The sequence below is a fragment of the Carya illinoinensis genome, chromosome 16 (genome assembly GCF_018687715.1).
Source record: "Carya illinoinensis cultivar Pawnee chromosome 16, C.illinoinensisPawnee_v1, whole genome shotgun sequence".
Lineage (NCBI taxonomy): Eukaryota > Viridiplantae > Streptophyta > Magnoliopsida > Fagales > Juglandaceae > Carya > Carya illinoinensis.
In genome coordinates, this window is record NC_056767.1 from 14,461,021 (window position 1) to 14,479,579 (window position 18,559).

The window sequence follows — 18,559 nt, forward strand, 5'->3', positions numbered from 1 at the left end:
AAAAATAGATCTTGAACTTCTTTGATCTAGACAAAAACGTCTAGATCTGTTGAAGTTGCAAAGAAAAAAAATTTTGTATTCAAAACTTAAAGCTAAAAATTGTAAATCTAAAGAATACATAAGAAAAATAAGATCTACGCAAGTACATCCATAGACCATACCCATGAAAAGAAACATGCCAAAATGAAAAAAAAAATATTAAAAAATCCACTTAGGTATAGAGAGTGAGAGGTAGTGCACATCTATGACGGAGGAGAGGGAGAAGGAAGGTGGTGCGGTTTGGGATACGAAGAAAAACAAACACTAACCCACAAACCAAAAAATAAAAACCAACTGAAAATCCACCCTACAAACATACCCATAGCAAGCCACAGTGTAAAAGATTAACAAGAAAATCAAACAAAAAAAAAAAAAATCAAGGCAAACAAAGTTGAACCTAGATCTTTAGTATACGACATAGATCAACAATAAAACAAGAAAAAAAAAAAAGACGAAAAAAATGGTAATAAATTTTTTTTTTTCAAAACTTAAAAACTAAAAATCGTAGATCCAAAAAAAATTACTAACAATATACACAAGAAAAAATAGATCTTGAAACTTCTCGGATCTGGACAACAACGTCTAGATCTGTTAAAGTTGCAAAGAAAAAAAACTTTTCCAAAACCTAAACCTAAAAATCGTAGATCTAAAGAATACACAAGAAAAATAAGATCTAAGTAACAAACAAACACTAACCCACAAAACAAAAAATAAAAACCAACCGAAGATCCATCCTACAAACCATACGCACGACAAGCTACAGTGTAAAAGATGAACAAGAAAATAAAACAAAAAAAATCAAGATCTTCAGTATTCGACATAAATAAAAGAAAAAAACAACAATAAAAAATGGTAATAAAAAAATTCACCCAGATTGCATAGGGAGAGTGTGATGCTCCCAAATCCCCACGCACGAACACGGGGAAATCGAGACGTCCGGATGGTGACAACCCGGGTCACCACCCTAACGACGGGTGCCAAGTGTGTGCAAAGGCAACATATGTGCACAAAGAAACACGCAGCGGATAACGAAAGTCATACAACTAAGTACCAGAATTTTTCTTAACGTAATACAAGCTGTTCAAAATATACATAAAATATTACAAAACACTAACATAGCTTTAAACCAAAACAAAGCATAACATCAGCAACCCGGCGGAGCCGCATCCTCGGGCTCAGCCTCCTCCTCCTCATCCTCAAAACCTGCACCAAAAGCTACGGAATCAAAAATGGTACCGCAGGTAAGTAAAACCCAAACACTACCAGATAAAAAGACATAGAACTCAAACAAAATGCATGAAGCATGCCCAATGCACAAATCCCAAAAACATAATTTTCCACACACGCCAAAAATTCCATTTGGCCCAAAAACACATCTTTTTCAAAAATCATGCCAAAAGTCACATTTGGCCTCGATAACCGTCTCAAACCAAAAACCATTTTATCCGTATGCGCCATGACCTCCCCTAGGGGTCATCCGCACACCCTGGCTCTAGTGCCACACCGCAAAGTACCACCACGCATGTGACACCTAACGAGCGATGCCCAGTTCCACGCCCCGCGTGTTCGTAGCCAAGCATCCTCTAACCCTCACCAGCGAAGGACCACGGAGTCGGTGTGTAGGGCGATGCCCGGTTCTACGCCCGACGCGTTCGTAGCCAAGCATCCCCTAGCCCCCACTCCCGTTGTCGCCCAGCGACAACCCAGGGGACATCACTCAGTTTATTCTGCTCCCGAGTGACCAGAAGAGCTCCACCGAGATAATACCCCATCCCGGCTTGGGGTCGTGATACACACGCACCCGTAAGTCCACTTACGCCAATAAACAGGCTTTTCTCAATTAAAGAAAAACACACGTGCATGCACCATGTAAATGCAATATCGATGCGCAAAAATAACCAACCAACATAAATCAATAAAACAAGCAACTCCGTCCTCCATCCATCCGACCCCCGAACTCCTCGGACTCAGTCCGGAATCAACCAACCAGCAGCAATAAATTATTGAATGAGCAATATATATTTAAAACTGAAAATATGGTTTGGAAAAATACTTACAGTGCTATACGGTAATTTTAGAAAACACCCGGCGTTGCAAACGGCGGAGAAAAAGCAACGTTAAAGTGAAAAATCACTGTGGCCGTGGGTTGTGAAATACCCACTTTAGAACGGGGACAAACCAGGGCTTGGGATTGATAGGGAATGGTCTAGGGATGATTGTGAAGCTATTGGAAGTGGTGGGTGGCCGTGGGTGGCGGCGAAAACGTCGGAGAGAGGCCGGATTTCCCAAAAAGGAAAGCTAGCTCGTGGGAGTTGTTCCGGTGGTCGTTGGAGGCCGAAAATAGGTGGGTTAGGACGGCAAGGGACTGGTGATAAAGTGGTGAAGAAATGGTGGCCGGAGGTGGAGCGACGGCGGCGGATCGGAGCAAAACCCGTGCAGACTTTAAAGGGGTTTTCCGGCCAAACAGCCGGCCGGATAGGGGTGGGAATTGGTGGGGAGGTGCGTCGGAGGGAGGGGAGTTGAACGGTGGCGGCGGTGAGCCGCACGGTGGCCGGACGGCGGCAGGTCGAGGGGTTTAAGCGGCTCCGGCGTAAGGGGAGGAGAGAGAGAGTCGAGACGCATGCGGGAAGAAGAAGAGAAAAGAAAGAAGAAAAGAAAAAAAAGAAAAAGAAAGAAGAAGAAAAAAGAAAAAAGAAGAAAAAGAGAAAAAGGAAAAAAAGGAAAAGAGGTGTAGGAAAAGAAGATGAGGTCTAATCCTCATTCCGAGAAAACAAAAAACTAAACCGCCGCAACGAGATTAAAAGCCGTAAACAACTAAAAGAAATAAAATACATCATCAAATAAATTAAAAACAAATTTTAAAACGCAATAAATTAAAATAAATAAACTAATATATTAACTAAAATAAAAACAACCATTTCAATGAAAATACACGCGAAAGCGGGTCATCACATCCTCCCCCCCTTAAAAACAAATTTCGTCCTCGAAATTTGCAAGATCAACCACCAACTTAAGAAGCCACATAAAAACACACAAACCATCTGTGACCAAGATTAGGATACATACCTTCATCCTTCAAACAAGTACGGGTACTGCTCCCTCATGCCTGCTGCTCGCTCCCAAGAGAAGTCTTGTGCTAACGGATCTCCCCAAGCCACTTTAACCAAAGGTATCACCTTGGACCTCAACTGTTGCTCCTTCCAATCCATGATCTGCGACGGAACAACTTCATAAGTGAGATCCGGTTGCAACTGAATACCCTCTGGGTCGACGAAGCGTGGCTCTTGCTGTCCAAAGCTCTTCTTCAGAGATGATACATGGAAGACATCATGAATATCCCTAAAATATCCTGGCAAAGCAACTCTATAGGCGACGGACCCTAACTTCTCCAGAATCTGAAAAGGGCCGACATACCTCGGATTCAACTTCCTCTTCTTACCAAAACGCTTAACACCTCTCATGGGAGAGACTTTAAGGTAAACCCAATCACCAACTTCAAAAGATAACTCTCTCCTTCTGGTATCAACGTAACTTTTCTGGCGACTCTGAGCTGCCGCCATTTTATCTCTGATGATCCACACTTGGCTTTGCATTTCTTGAATTATTTCGGGTCCAATTATCCTACTCTCCCCGACTTCATCCCAACACAAGGGCGACCTGCACTTTCTCCCATAAAGAGCTTCATAGGGAGTCATCTGAATGGTCGCATGGAAGCTGTTATTATATGCAAACTCGATGAGCGGCAAATGGTTTTCCCAACTCCCTTGAAATTCCATGACACATGCTCGCAACATGTCTTCAAGGGTCTGAATGGTGCGCTTTGACTGGCCGTCTGTCTGCGGGTGATATGCAGTACTGAACTTCAACTTAGTACCCAAAGCTGCCTGCAAACTCTTCCAGAACTGCGACGTGAACCTCGGGTCTCGATCCGACACTATACTCTTTGGTATGCCGTGTAGCCGCACTATCTCCTTGACATACAAGCAGGTCAACTTCCCCAAAGAGTCGGTGTTATTAACAGGCAGAAAATGAGCACTCTTCGTTAACCGGTCAACAATCACCCAAACAGAATTTTTCCCACTAGGCGTTCTCGGCAAACCCACTACAAAGTCCATCGTGATGTCATCCCATTTCCACTCAGGAATAGGGAGGGGTTGGAGCATACCTGCGGGTCTTTGATGCTCGGCCTTCACTTGACGGCATGTGTGGCATTTCTCAACATACAAGGTAATATCCTTCTTCATTCCATCCCACCAGTAATTTTTCTTCAAGTCCCGATACATCTTTGTACTGCCGGGATGAACTGAATAAGGGGCCGCATGAGCTTCTGCCATGATTCGTTCTTTAAATTCTGAGTCTTTAGGGACCACTCTGCAATCTCGGAATCGAAGTACCCCATCGTTATCCATGCTATAATGCAACGGCCCTCGAGATTTTCTGACTCTTTTCCTGATGTTCAGCAGCTTCGGATCCTTCCTTTGGAGAGTCTTCAATTCTTCAAAATCGGTCACCCGAATATCCAGAACTGAAGATAAAATCTCTTCTTGCTGCGAACTCTCAATAAGGAGCCTTCTCATCCCACAAAGCAACGAATCCAAATCTGACGGCTCGGCTTCATCTTCTAAGTGTGACTTCCGGCTCAAAGCATCAACAACTATATTAGCCTTCCCCGGATGGTACTTGATCTCACACTGATAGTCACTGATTAGCTCTAGCCATCGCCTCTGCCTCATATTCAGATTTTTCTGGGAAAACAAATGCTTCAAGCTCTTGTGATCAGTAAATACCTCACAAGCTTCCCCATACAAGAAGTGCCGCCAGATCTTGAGAGCAAAAACAATCGCAGCCAATTCTAGATCGTGCGTCGGATAATTCTTCTCATGGTCCTTTAGCTGACGAGATGCATAGGCTACAACCCGTCCTTCCTGCATAAGGACACAACCCAAACCAAACTTAGACGCATCACTGAAGACTACGAAAGGCTTATGCGGTTCTGGGAGCGCTAACACTGGTGCCGTCGTCAACCTGTTCCTTAATTCTTGGAAGCTTCTCTCACACTTATCTGACCAAACAAATTCTGTATTCTTCCGAGTCAAAGCTGTGAGAGGTCCGGATAGGCGAGCAAATCCCTCTACAAATCTTCAGTAGTATCCGGCCAGCCCCAAGAAACTCCGGATCTCGCACACTGTAGTCGGGCGCTGCCATGACAAAATGGCTTCCACCTTACTAGGATCAACAGCCACTCCGTCTCGGGAAATTACATGCCCAAGAAATTTAACTTCTTCTAACCAGAATTCACACTTGCTGAGCTTGGCGTACAATTGGTGTTCTCTCAATTTCCCAAGTACCAGACGAAGATGATACACATGCTCTTCAACATCTCGGGAATAAATCAGAATATCATCGATGAATACTACCACAAATGAATCCAGATAAGGTCGAAATACTCGATTCATTAAATCCATGAAAGCAGCAGGGGCATTAGCTAACCCAAACGGCATCACCTTAAATTCATAATGCCCATACCTCGACCTGAAGGCAGTTTTAGGCACATCCTTGTCTCTGATCCTCAGCTGGTAGTATCCCAACCTCAGATCAATTTTAGAGAACACGGCTGCTCCTTGAAGCTGATCAAATAAATCATCTATCCGCAGGAGTGGATATTTATTTTTGATGGTCACCTTATTCAATTCCCGATAATCTATGCACATACGGAGGGTTCCATCTTTCTTTTTAACAAACAAAACTGGTGCACCCCACGGTGAAGTACTAGGCTGAATAAATCCCTTCTCTACCAGCTCTTGCAACTGAGTCTTCAACTCTTTTAATTCAGTCGGTGCCATGCGATAAGGAGCTTTATGCACAGGAGCCACTCCAGGTTCCAAGTCTATAACAAATTCCATTTCCCGCACAGGGGGTAGTCCGGGCAAGTCGTCCACAAACACATCGGGGAATTCTTCCACAATTGGAATGTCTGCCAAAGACTTCTCCTTGGACGGCGTGGACACCATCTGAACCAAGAATGCATCCGCTCCCCATGCAATCTCTCTTCTTGCTTGAATCGCCGATATAATTATCGGCTTTTCTTTTAACTTACTCCCTGCAAATTCTAGACAATCACCATCTGGAAGTCGAAAGCTAATTATCTGACTTCTGCAATTAATACTCGCAGAATATCAGTATAGCCAATCCATCCCGAGTAAGATATCAAAACCCAACAGCTTAAACACCACCAAATCAGCATCCAAGAACCTTCCCTCAAAATTTAACGGGCATCCCAAAGCAACCTTGGAACACCACACCATTTCACCATCGGGTAGAGCCACTACCATAGACTTCGGCAACGGTTCCGTAACCAAATTACACACCTGCGCAAACGTGGAAGATACAAATGACTGCGACGCACCGGAATCAAATAAAGTGCAAGCATAAAACTCATACAAACGAACTCTTCCTGAACCAACACATCAACCCATGAAATCCAAAAAAAGCAAAGAAGAAACCAATACACCAAAAATTAAATCCAACTTAAAAATTAATTAATCCATACCTGTAATTACTCCAGCATCATGGGTCGTTGGCGCCTCATCATCCACCTCTCCGGGTGTGACAGCATAAACCTGGGCTTGCACTGCTTGTCTCGGGTTGGTTCTTCCACCGTGTCTACCTCCACGGCTTCCTTGAACTCTGACGGGGCAATCCCGAGCAATATGTCCCACTTGGCCGCACCGGTAACACTGGGGTCCACTACTCATCCGACACTCGCCCTCATGAGCTCTATTACATGCTCCACAAATAGGTACCTGTCCTCCCATACGAACACCTAAAGACGTTTGAGGTCGAGTTCCGATCCGCTGAACAAATTTCTGGGGCGAACCCGAGCTACTTCCTTCACCAGAAAAACTCCGCCTCTTATGCCCTGGAGGGGAGTCCACACTCAGATTATTTTCCCGCTCCACAAGGGTGGCCACATCCACTAATTCTTGAAAAGTGGATATACGATGGCTGACCACCACACGGCGTATATCATGACGTAGTCCCTCCTGAAAACGATCAGCTCGCATCTCCTCTGTGGCGATAAGGTGGGGAGCAAATCGCCCAAGTTCTATGAATCTCCAGGCGTACTGTTCCACTGTTGCGCCCCCTTGGACCAGATTTGAGAACTCTCTTGCCTTTTGCTTCCTTACCGCTTCGGGAAAGAAGCGGTCATTAAACTCCTTCTTGAAGCGCTGCTAGGTCACAGCAGCGAAAGACCCCAATTCTGATTCCAGCATCACCCTCTTGGTATCCCACCAATCAGACGCCGTGCCTTGCAAGAGATAGCTGGAGTAGAGTACCTGTTGCGCCTCGGTGCAACCACAAACTTCAAATCTTCTTTCCAGATCTTTGATCCATTTTCCAGCTTGAAGTGGATCTTCTTCTCCAGTGAAGTGTGGAGTCCTATGCGCCAAGAAGCGCTCATTGGTGCATCCGGCTTGCACCATGCTACTAGACCCTCTCGGGTACATCCAAGGCCCTCCCTGATGTGGCCAAGGACCTCCCGGTTGTGGCCAAAACCCTCCTTGCTGTGGACAAGGCCCTCCTTGTTGTGGCCAGGGACCCCCTTGTGGTGGCCAAGGTCCTCCTTGTGGCCAAGGCCCTGTCTGTTGTGGCCTAATATTCTGCTGCATAAACTCCGTCATCTGCCGTATTGCTTCGGCTATGGAGTCATCCCTTGAGGTATTGTCCCGTGGCTCCTGAGTAGATTTCCTTGGTCTCCCCATTTTTTTTTCCTGTCACCACAACCTTTGACCCCCTTTTAGAAAACAAAAACAAATAAAACCAACAACAAACAAAAACAGAACCACAGACCAACACCACATCACAGAAAACAAAAAAAACAAACTTGCAAAAACATAACCAAATAAATAAAAACAAACAAACAAGCTCAAACAAATAAAACAAATAAACAAATCAAATAACTTTACTTAACATAATTTTCAAAACACAACTTTAAAAGCATTCTGGTACTGCCTACGGGACATGTGGTTTTACCCAGAGCCAAACCACTCTGATACCACCTGTGATGCCCCCAAATCCCCACGCACGAACACAGGGAAATCGAGACGTTCGGATGGTGACAACTCGGGTCACCACCCTAACGACGGGTGCCAAGTGTGTGCAAAGGCAACATATGTGCACGAAGAAACACGCAGCGGATAACGAAAGTCATACAACTAAGTACCAGAATTTTTCTTAACGCAATACAAGCTGTTCAAAACATACATAAAATATTACAAAACACTAACATAGCTTTAAACCAAAACAAAGCATAACATCAGCAACCCGGCGGAGCCGCATCCTCAGGCTCAGCCTCCTCCTCCTCATTCTCAAAACCTGCACCAAAAGCTACGGAACTAAAAATGGTACCGCAGGTAAGTAAAACCCAAACACTACCAGATAAAAAGACATAGAACTCAAACAAAATGCATGAAGCATGCCCAATGCACAAATCCCAAAAACATAATTTTCCACACACGCCAAAAATCTCATTTGGCCCAAAAACACATCTTTTCCAAAAACCACGCCAAAAGTCACATTTGGCCTCGATAACTGTCTCAAACCAAAAACCATTTTATCCGTATGCGCCATGACCTCCCCTAGGGGCCATCCACACACCCTGGCTCCAGTGCCACACCGCAGAGTACCACCACGCATGTGACACCTAACGAGCGATACCCAATTCCACGCCCCGTGTGTTCGTAGCCAAGCATCCTCTAGCCCTCACCAGCGAAGGGCCGCAGAGTCGGTGCGTAGGGCGATGCCCGGTTCCGCACCCGGCGCGTTCGTAGCCAAGCATCCCCTAGCCCCCGCTCCCGTTGTCGCCCAGCGACAACCCAGGGGACCTCACTCAGTTTATTCCGCTCCCGAGTGACCAAAGGAGCTCCACCGAGATAATACCCTATCCCGGCTTGGGGTCGTGATACACACGAACCCGTAAGTCCACTTATGCCAATAAACAGGCTTTTCTTAATTAAACAAAAACACACGTGCATGCACCATGTAAATGCAATATCGATGCGCAAAAATAACCAACCAACATAAATCAATAAAACAAGCAACTCCGTCCTCCATCCATCCGACCCCCGAACTCCTCGGACTCAGTCCGGAATCAACCAACCAGTAGCAATAAATTATTGAATGAGCAATATATATTTAACTCTGAAAATAGGGTTTGGAAAAATACTTACAGCGCTATACGGTAATTTTAGAAAACACCCGGCGTTGCAAACGGCGGAGAAAAAGCAACGTTACAGTCAAAAATTACTGTGGCCGTGGGTTGTGAAATACCCACTTTTGAATGGGGACAAACCAGGGCTTGGGATTGATAGGGAATGGTCTAGGGATGATTGTGAAGCTATTGGAAGTGGTGGGTGGTCGTGGGTGGCGGCAAAAACGCCGGAGAGAGGCCGGATTTCCCAAAAAGGAAAGCTAGCTCGTGGGAGCTGTTCCGGTGGTCGTTGGAGGCCGAAAATAGGTGGGTTAGGACGGCAAGGGACCGGTGATGAAGTGGTGAAGAAATGGTGGCCGGAGGTGGAGCGACGGCGGCAGATCGGAGCAAAACCCGTGCAGACTTTAAAGGGGTTTTCCGGCCAAACGGCCGGCCGGATGGGGGTGGGAATTGGTGGGGAGGTGCGCCGGAGGGAGGGGAGTCGAACGGTGGCGGCAGTGAGCCGCACGGTGGCCGGACAGGGGCAGGTCGAGGGGTTTAAGCGGCTCCGGCGTAAGGGGAGGAGAGAGAGAGTCGAGACGCACGCAGGAAGAAGAAGAGAAAAGAAAGAAGAAAAGAAAAAAAAAAGAAAAAGAAAGAAGAAGAAAAAAGAAAAAAGAAGAAAAAGAGAAAAAGGAAAAAGAAAAAGGAAAAAAAGGAAAAGAGGTGTAGGAAAAGAAAATGAGGTCTAATCCTCATTCCGGGAAAACAAAAAACTAAACCGCCGCAGCGAGATTAAAAACCGTAAACAACTAAAAGAAATAAAACACATCATCAAATAAATTAAAAACAAATTTTAAAACGCAATAAATTAAAATAAATAAACTAATATATTAACTAAAATAAAAACAACCATTTCAGTGAAAATACACGCGAAAGCGGGTCATCACACAGAGAGAGAGAGAGAGAGAGAGAGAGAGAGAGAGAGGGAGAGAGAGAGAGAGAGAGGAGGAGAGGATATCAAAGACATGGTGTTGGGAGAGGGAGAGAGAGAGAGAGAGCCAATTTATGTTAGAGAAAAAGTTTATATTTATGTGAAAGGGAGAATGTTACGTTTGGCGATATCATGAGAGAAATCAAGATGCAATCTCGTTTGGGGATAAGGACATGCCTCACCTGCACCCCTCTCATCAACAAGCAGAACTGACAACTCTGCACTCCAGCCCTCACATCAACCAATCATACATCTTCTCATCTTGACAGAGTTACACCAACACACTGTAGAACAAATCAATTGTGTATAAGCCAACCAACGACAAGCAAATTCGGTCCTCAAATAACCGAGTAAACCACACTGAGGAATATATCATCTGGAGCATTTCCAAGGTTGGGATGCATTGGGACCCTAAAAAATTGGGACATTTCCATGGTCGAGATATTTAAGTGTTGGGAAAAGGATAGCCAAGTGTTTATGAATTAGAAGACATGATCAATCGGAGATCTCTTTGATTTATATTTAAAATAAAGTATTTATATTAATATTTTTTTTTATATAATCTATAGCTAATGATATGAATGAGGTCATGTGTATACACGACAGAGGTGAAGATATTATTTATTTATATTTATTAATGCTTGAAATATTGGGCCTTGATCTATATATATATTATAATTTTAACTCCGAAGTGCAAGGTCATTTGTATCCTTTGGAACTTGGAAGGAAAGACGTTTTTAAGGTCTCATTTGGATGTTGAATTGAGTTGAGATAAATTGAATTCTTTATAAATAGTAGTGAGTTAAGATGATGGAGTAATCAGTTTTGTTGAGACCACCTAAGATGAATTTAGATGTGTTTAGATGTTAAAATGAGTTTAAATATATTTATGAAAAGTTGAAAAATGGTGTGCATTGATTACGCCCAAAAAATAATTTGGTAGTTGTAGCACAGTTTTGGGGTGTCAATTCCACAGGGAGACAAATTAAAAGAATAGTAAAAGGAACAAATAAACTAAAAAAAGATATTAAATAAGTAATGGAGAACAAAGATTAATTTTAAATGTAAATTAAAGTGAAGCAAAGTGATTAACGAAAAAAATATTCAAATTTAACGAACAATAGAGCGTCGGAAATCTATTGTACAAATCTGGTATTTTAATTATTCTTAATTCATTAGATAACTCAATTGGGAACTCAATTCTCAAAATTCCCAATCGAAAGGTATAGATTTATAAACCAAAATTAACCAAATGTAACCTTTCAAAAAATCATTCACCACTTTTAAAATACGTAAATTATTATCCCTATTGAGAAAATCCAATGATGATAATATACTCAGGGATCAATATTGCAGCAAAGAACTAAATCAATATAGATAAATAATTGGTCCAAACATAATCAAAAAACTAATCCATTCAATAGAAAAAGCATGGGTGAATCCATAAATAGAATAAATTCTATGATTATTCGAAGAAGAAAACATCAATGATAAATTAAGAATGATAAAACAAAAGCTTTTTAGTAATTGAAGATCAAATACATAAATTAAAAATATCATCTAATGTGCTAGTTCATCCCTAGCCCTACTTGAGAATTTAGTTACCCATAAATATACTGGACAACAAAAATCTTCAAAGAAAACTGAAGCGAACGGTGGCCATGGAAGTGATTTTCCCCCCTCTTCAAATATGCCTCTTGTGCCTCTTCTTCGCTTTGTTTCGTGCTAATGATATACTTATATAGGGTAGGAAAGAAACCCTAATGTCCTCTTAATTTCAACATAAAAAAATCACTTGAATTTTAGGACTCATATTGATAGCCACATACGCCCTTCAAGAGTTTGAATTTGGAAATCTTTATTAGAGAGAAAGTTATAACCCTTTAAGATAGCTTTCTAATGCATTAAGAATTGCATCTGTAACGCCCCCAAATCCCCATGCACGGACACGGGAAATCGAGACGTCCGGATGATGACATCACAGGTCATCATCCTATCGACGAGTGTCAAGTGTGTGTAAAAGTAACAAATGTGCAAAAAGAAATACGCAGCAGATAACGAAAGTCGTGACTAAGTACCAGAATTTTTCTTGTTTAATACAAAGTTGTTCAAAACATACATAAATAAATATTACAAAACACGAATATAGTTTTGAACCAAAAAAACAAAACATAAACTTCAGCACCCCGGCGGAGCTGCATCCTCGGACTCAGCCTCCTCCTCCTCATCCTCGATCTCTGCACCAAAATCTACGGTACCAAAAATGGTACTGCAGGTAAGTAAAATCCAAACACCACTAAATAAAAACATATAAAAACTCAAACAATATGCATGAGAGGATGCCAATGCTCAAAACCCATAAAATCATATTTTTCCACACACGCCAAAAATCCCATTTGGCCCAAAAATAAATCCTTTCCAAATATCACGCCAAAAGTCACAGTTGGCCCATATCAAACTCAAACCGTTAACCAATTAATCTGTATGCACCATGACCTCCCCTAGGGGTCATCTGCACACCTTGGCTCCAGTGCCACACCGCAGGTAACGACAACGCATGTGACACCTAAACGAGCAATGCCCAGTTTCACGCCTCGCGCGTTCGTAGCCAAGCATCCTCTAGCCCTCGCCAGCGAAGGGCCACGGAGTCGGTGTGTAGAGCGATGCCCGGTTCCGCGCCCGGCGCGTTCGTAGCCAAGCATCCCCTAGCCCCCGCTCCCGTCTTCGCCCAGCGACAACTCAGGGGACGTCACTCAGTTTATTACTCTCCCGAGTGACCAGAGGAGCTCCACCGGAATAATACCCCATCCCGGCTTGGGGTCGTGATACACACGCACACGAAAATCCACTTACATCAATAAAACATGATTTTCTCAAATTAAATAAAACGCACGTGCTTGCACCATGTAAATGCAATTTCAATGCACAAACAATCAACCAACCATAAATCAATAAATCAAGCAACTCCGTCTTCCATCCATCCGACCCCCGAACTCCTCGGACTCAGTCCAGAATCAGCCAACCAACAACAAATATATATTGAATGAGCAAAATATATTTAAATCTAAAAGTAGGGTTTGGAAAATACTTACAACGCTATATGATATTTTTTGAAAGCTCGCGGCGTTGCAAACAACGGAGAAAAAGCAACGTAACAGTGTAATTTTACATTGTGGCCGTGGGTAATAAATTACCCACTTTCGAACGGGGATGAATCAAGGCATGAAATTGATAGGGAATGGTCTTGAGATATTTATGAAGCTAAGGGAAATGAGTTTTGACCGTGGGTGGCGGTGGAAATGGCGGAGGAAGCGGAAAAATCCCAAATCGGAGTTAAGCTCGTGGGAGCTGCTCCGGCAACGGATCGAGGCCGGAAATGGGTGGGTTAGGTCAGCAAGAGGTAGGGGAAGAAGCTGTGAAGAGATGGTGGCCGGAGGTGGTGCGACGGCGCTGGAAACGGTGAAAAACTGTGTGGCTTGGAGGAGCTCGTGGTGGCTAACGGTGGCTCGGATGGAGGTAAAACTTGGTGGGGATGTTCACCGGTGAGAGGGGAAGAAAACTGGGTGGGTGGTGTAGGCCACGCCGCCTGCGAGCGGCAGTTCTGGGCTGCGAAAGCAACCTGCGACAGGGGAAAAAACAGAGCAGATGTCGTGACTTCCAGGGGCTCGTGGCGGCTAACGACTGGTCCGATGGTTCTGAAAATTGGTGGGGATGATCTTTGGTGGAAGGGGAAGAGAATGGTGGTGGTGGTGCACTAAACGGTGGCCGGACGGCAGAGAACTGGGCGGTCAAAGGGGTGGCGACGGGAAGGAGAAAAGAGAAGGAGAGCTACGCGGGGAGAGAGAAAACGGGAAGAAAAGGAAGAAGAAAAAGAAAGAAAAGAAAGAAAAGAAGAAAAAGAAAAGGAAAAAGGGAAAAAGAAAAAGAGAAAATAAAAGAAATGAGGTCCAATCCTCACACCGGAAACCAAAAACCGATCCGCCAAAAACGATATTAAAAACCGTAAAACGACTAAAATAAATTAAACACAACATCAAATAAATTAAAACCAATTTAAAATACATTAATTTAAAATAAATAAACCAATATATTAATTAAATTAAAAACAACCTTTCAGTGAAAACACACGTAAAAGCAAGTCTTCACAGCATCAATCCAAAATGTAAGTAAAAAGTTACAATCAAAAGATTAAAAGTATATCCAGACTGTCTCCTAGCGAATTTCAGACTTGGACTTCTTGTAGTTTCATCTTGTGATTTTTTTTTCTTTTTCTTTTCTTCCAAATTGCTCTCAAAACCCCATGAATGTCCTCTTTTGAATTTGATTGGGCTTGACTTGCTCTTTTATAAACTCTGAAATTAAACATAAAAAACTGATTAGAAGTATCCCAATATAAATAGAAACTCAATTTAAGAATATACATTAATTCCTATGATTTCTATTCACATTTTAGCATTTTAATCCAATAATATGGTATTTAGAGTGCACTTTCGCACACTCATCACACCCCCCAACTTACTCATTGATAGTCCCTAGCAATTTTCATGTCAAAACAACGAAAAAGACCAAAGAAAATCACACACAAAGTCCACTAAGTCACACTTTCTAGATTCACATATCAAAACAATCTAAGATATCCAATAACCCATCAAGATCAATCCACCTATAGCAATTCACAGAGTGTGTGTGTGTTCTCTAAGCCATAACCATCTTACCACTAACCTTGACACATGCAACATCATGAACATCTCAAGCAAAATGTTCAACTCTATAACTTACAGGTATAATAGTGTTTCATGTAAGGGCTCTCTCTATGGATTTGACAATAAGTGTACACACACTCCCATGGAAAATTAGGCAATTATGTACAAGCAACAAGCACACATTGATCTTATGATAAGAATACTAACAAATGAGACTTTCACCAGTCTTTCCAACAGCTTACTTAGGATCAGAATGGTCAACATAAAAGGTTATAACGTGGCTTGGGTTCGGGGCTATATGAAAAAAAGGATGAAAAGGGATTCAAAAACTTCCAAGTACATACAAAGGAAATTTTATTAAATATCTCAATAGACCACACTTCTCACTTGATGTACTTTCCAACTTTTCAGATCATCAAATAATAATGCTTTTCCTTCTTCTTCCTCTTCTCTTTTTTTTTCAACAATTTGATGGACAAACACATGCCACTTTGGCATTCTTGCCATTTCTACCAACCTTCCCCCCCCCCCCCCCCCCCCCGAGCTCACTCAATTGAACACTTTGCAACTTGTACTCTTCTCTTTTTTTTTAATTGAAAATGATAAAATAAAAGAAAGAAAATAAAAATTCCACACCTACTATACACTTGGAAGTAAAAAAGGGTAGAAAAAAATAATGTATAGGTTATACTCCAATGTGGAGAGGTATGGATGATATGGGCATATGAAAAGAAAAAGCTACATGTGTTTATTAGCTCAAAGTTGGCTACTAGGGGTCTATGATGGAAAGGGTTAGCTTGAAAGACTCAAACGTTAATCCTAAATTGACCTTCATCATATCCCTAGTATATCCACCATCTTACCACAAACCAGGCAATAATATTCTCAAAAGAAGTGCCCAATTTAATAGATCAATAAACGCTTATCACAATTTACTGCATTTGTATGCTCTCAATCCTCTCCAAACTCACATGAATACTTAAGCAAAAGAGTTCTCTAGCTACATGTGTCAAACCACCATCTTACCACAAAGCTTGGATGAGTGAATTAAGGATTCTGTGGATGCTTCAGCAAAAATGATTATAGTGGATTTGGTGAATTCACGAAGATGACAATGAATGAAAATGAGTACACATGTGAAAATGATGCACGCGTGATGCAAATTAAACAAAAATTTACACATGAAAATATTCCACAAAGTTCCAACAAATATTTTAAATACTGAATTTACACCACTACCCCCAACTTAAATGAAACATTTTTCTCGATATTGAAGAATCAAAATTGAATGGAAAGTAACTAAAAATGGTAAAATACACCTGATAAGTGATGTGGATAGCTTGCTAAGTACCAAAGATGGTAACTTGAACTGACAGAATAAAACTAACCTACAAACAAAGACAAAGAAAACAACAACAAACAAAAAGAAAAGAAAGAAAATAAGAGAAAATAAAAATAAAACAAAGCAAAACAAAATAAATAAAGAAAAACATACCTGGGTGGTGTGGTCAAGGTTGATAGACTAGATCCACAAGTGAATTGTCTTCCACTTTCAGAACTTGCCTATCAATTAATACTTTAAGGCATTGACCATTTATTTTAAATATCTGACCATCCTTACGATCCTCTATTTCTACCGCCCCGTTTTTAAAAATATTTTTTACTACAAAGGGGCCAGTCCACCTAAACCGAAATTTTCCTTAGTACTTGTGAAATCCAAAATCATATAAGTATACTTGGTCATTAGGCTCAAACCCCTTCCTAAGAATATTTTTATCATGAAACGCTTTCATTTTAACCTTATAGACTTTAGACTTAGGCAAAAGTTTCAATTTAACTCTTGGTGCTTTCATACTTATAGGAATCTGTTTTCCACCTTTCTTAGGCAACTCCTCAAATTTCTGTTACCAAGCCTATGTGCCATAATCTTGAGTTTCATAAAAAAAAAAGCACAAATATCAATAACATCAGATGAATCACTAATAGTATCAAAGTCAGAATTCACATGGGAATATTCAAGGGGATTAAAATTATGAGTTGTGTGAACTCCCTTGTCTATGAGTACGTCAATCATGTACGTTTAGTGGCACTCGTCATCTGTTGGCTATCTCTCAATATGGAAAATGTTGACCTCCATGGTCATGTTTTCAAAAGATAGCTTCATCAACCTATTCCTACAATTTATAAGTGCATTAGCCGTAGCAAGGAAATGTCTACCTAATATGAGAGGAACCTTAGAGTTAGACTCAACAACTGATTGAGTGTCCAGAATTAAGAAATCAACAGGATAAAAAAACTTGTCAATTTGGATCAAAATATCCTCAAGTATTTCTCTCGGTTTCTTAACTAAACGATCAGCCAACTGAAACACAATAAAAGTAGGCTTAATTTCACCCAAACCAAGCTGCAAATAAATGGAATAAGGCATCAAATTAACACTAGCTCCTAAATCTAGCAAGATTTGTCCAAACTCATGATTCCCAATACTACATGCAATCATTGGACAATCAGGATCCTTGTACTTAGAAGGAATTTGCTGCTCAATTAGAGCACTAACTTACTCTGTCAAAAATGTTATCTTCTCAACATGGTGCTTCCTCTTAACTGTACACAAATCTTTAAGAACTTTTGCATAAGTGGTAACTTGTTTAATAACATGCAAAAAAGGAAGTTCAATCTTTACCTGCCTGAGGTTCTCCAAGATTTCATTACTAGAATCCAAAGTTCGCATACCAGATTTTAAAGTTTGAGGAAATGGTACCTTAACTGGACACTTGATTACCTCAGCTTCCTTGGGGAACTCGGTACTATCATTGCTTTGTTCCTCTTCAACATCCTCTGGCTTATCAATTGTTAGGATTTATAAGGACTTGCCACTTCTTGTCACAATGGCATTGACCTTTTTCAAAGTCAAGTGTGCATGATTAGCCTAAAGACTCTGCGATTAGCCACGTGTGTTGGCTTTAAGTCTTTATTCTTCAACACCTCTAGCTCCCTAGTGAGTATCTCAACCTTAGCCTTTAGGTTATCCTCTTCCCTGAGATGGTAAATTCCACCACCATTTAGGTTTCCTGTAAGTCGTGACCTATTTGTGCTCTCAGTAGCACTAGGTCCAGTCCAAGTGTGAGCTTTTTCAGTAAGCTCATTGAGGTATTCTATGGCCTCATCAGAATCTTTTTATAAGAACTCACTATTATACATCATCTCCACAAATTGACGCTCTCTAGGTGTAAGTCCCTCAAAAAAATAGCTCACTAAGCGCTAATTCTCATACTCATGGTAAGGACACATACTCAATAGCTCCTTAAATCTCTCCCAAAATTGATACAAAGTCTCACTGTCCTTTTGTGCAAAGGTGGAGATTTACCTTTTAAAGCATTGGCCTTATATTGGGGAAAGTATTTATTAAAGAAGACCTGAGTCATCTCATTCCATGACCCAATAGATCGTGGTCTCAATGAGTATAGCCAACTCTTAACTCTATCCTTCAAAAAGAAAGGAAATAACTTAAGTCTCACAATGTCATCAGTTGCATTTTGACTATGAAAAGTCGCAACTACTTTCTCAAACTCCCTAATGTGCACATATGGGTTTTCGTTTTCCAAGCCATGAAAAGTAAGGAGTAACTGCTGG

At 41.6% G+C, this 18,559-nt stretch overlaps 1 non-coding gene across 1 annotated transcript; it reads left to right on the plus strand.

Moving 5' to 3' along the window:
* Window positions 1-18,197: 18,197 nt before the first annotated feature.
* On the plus strand, window positions 18,198-18,304 carry LOC122299953. The gene has a single exon (XR_006239805.1). It is a non-coding gene; the product is annotated as a small nucleolar RNA R71 (small nucleolar RNA).
* Window positions 18,305-18,559: the final 255 nt, after the last annotated feature.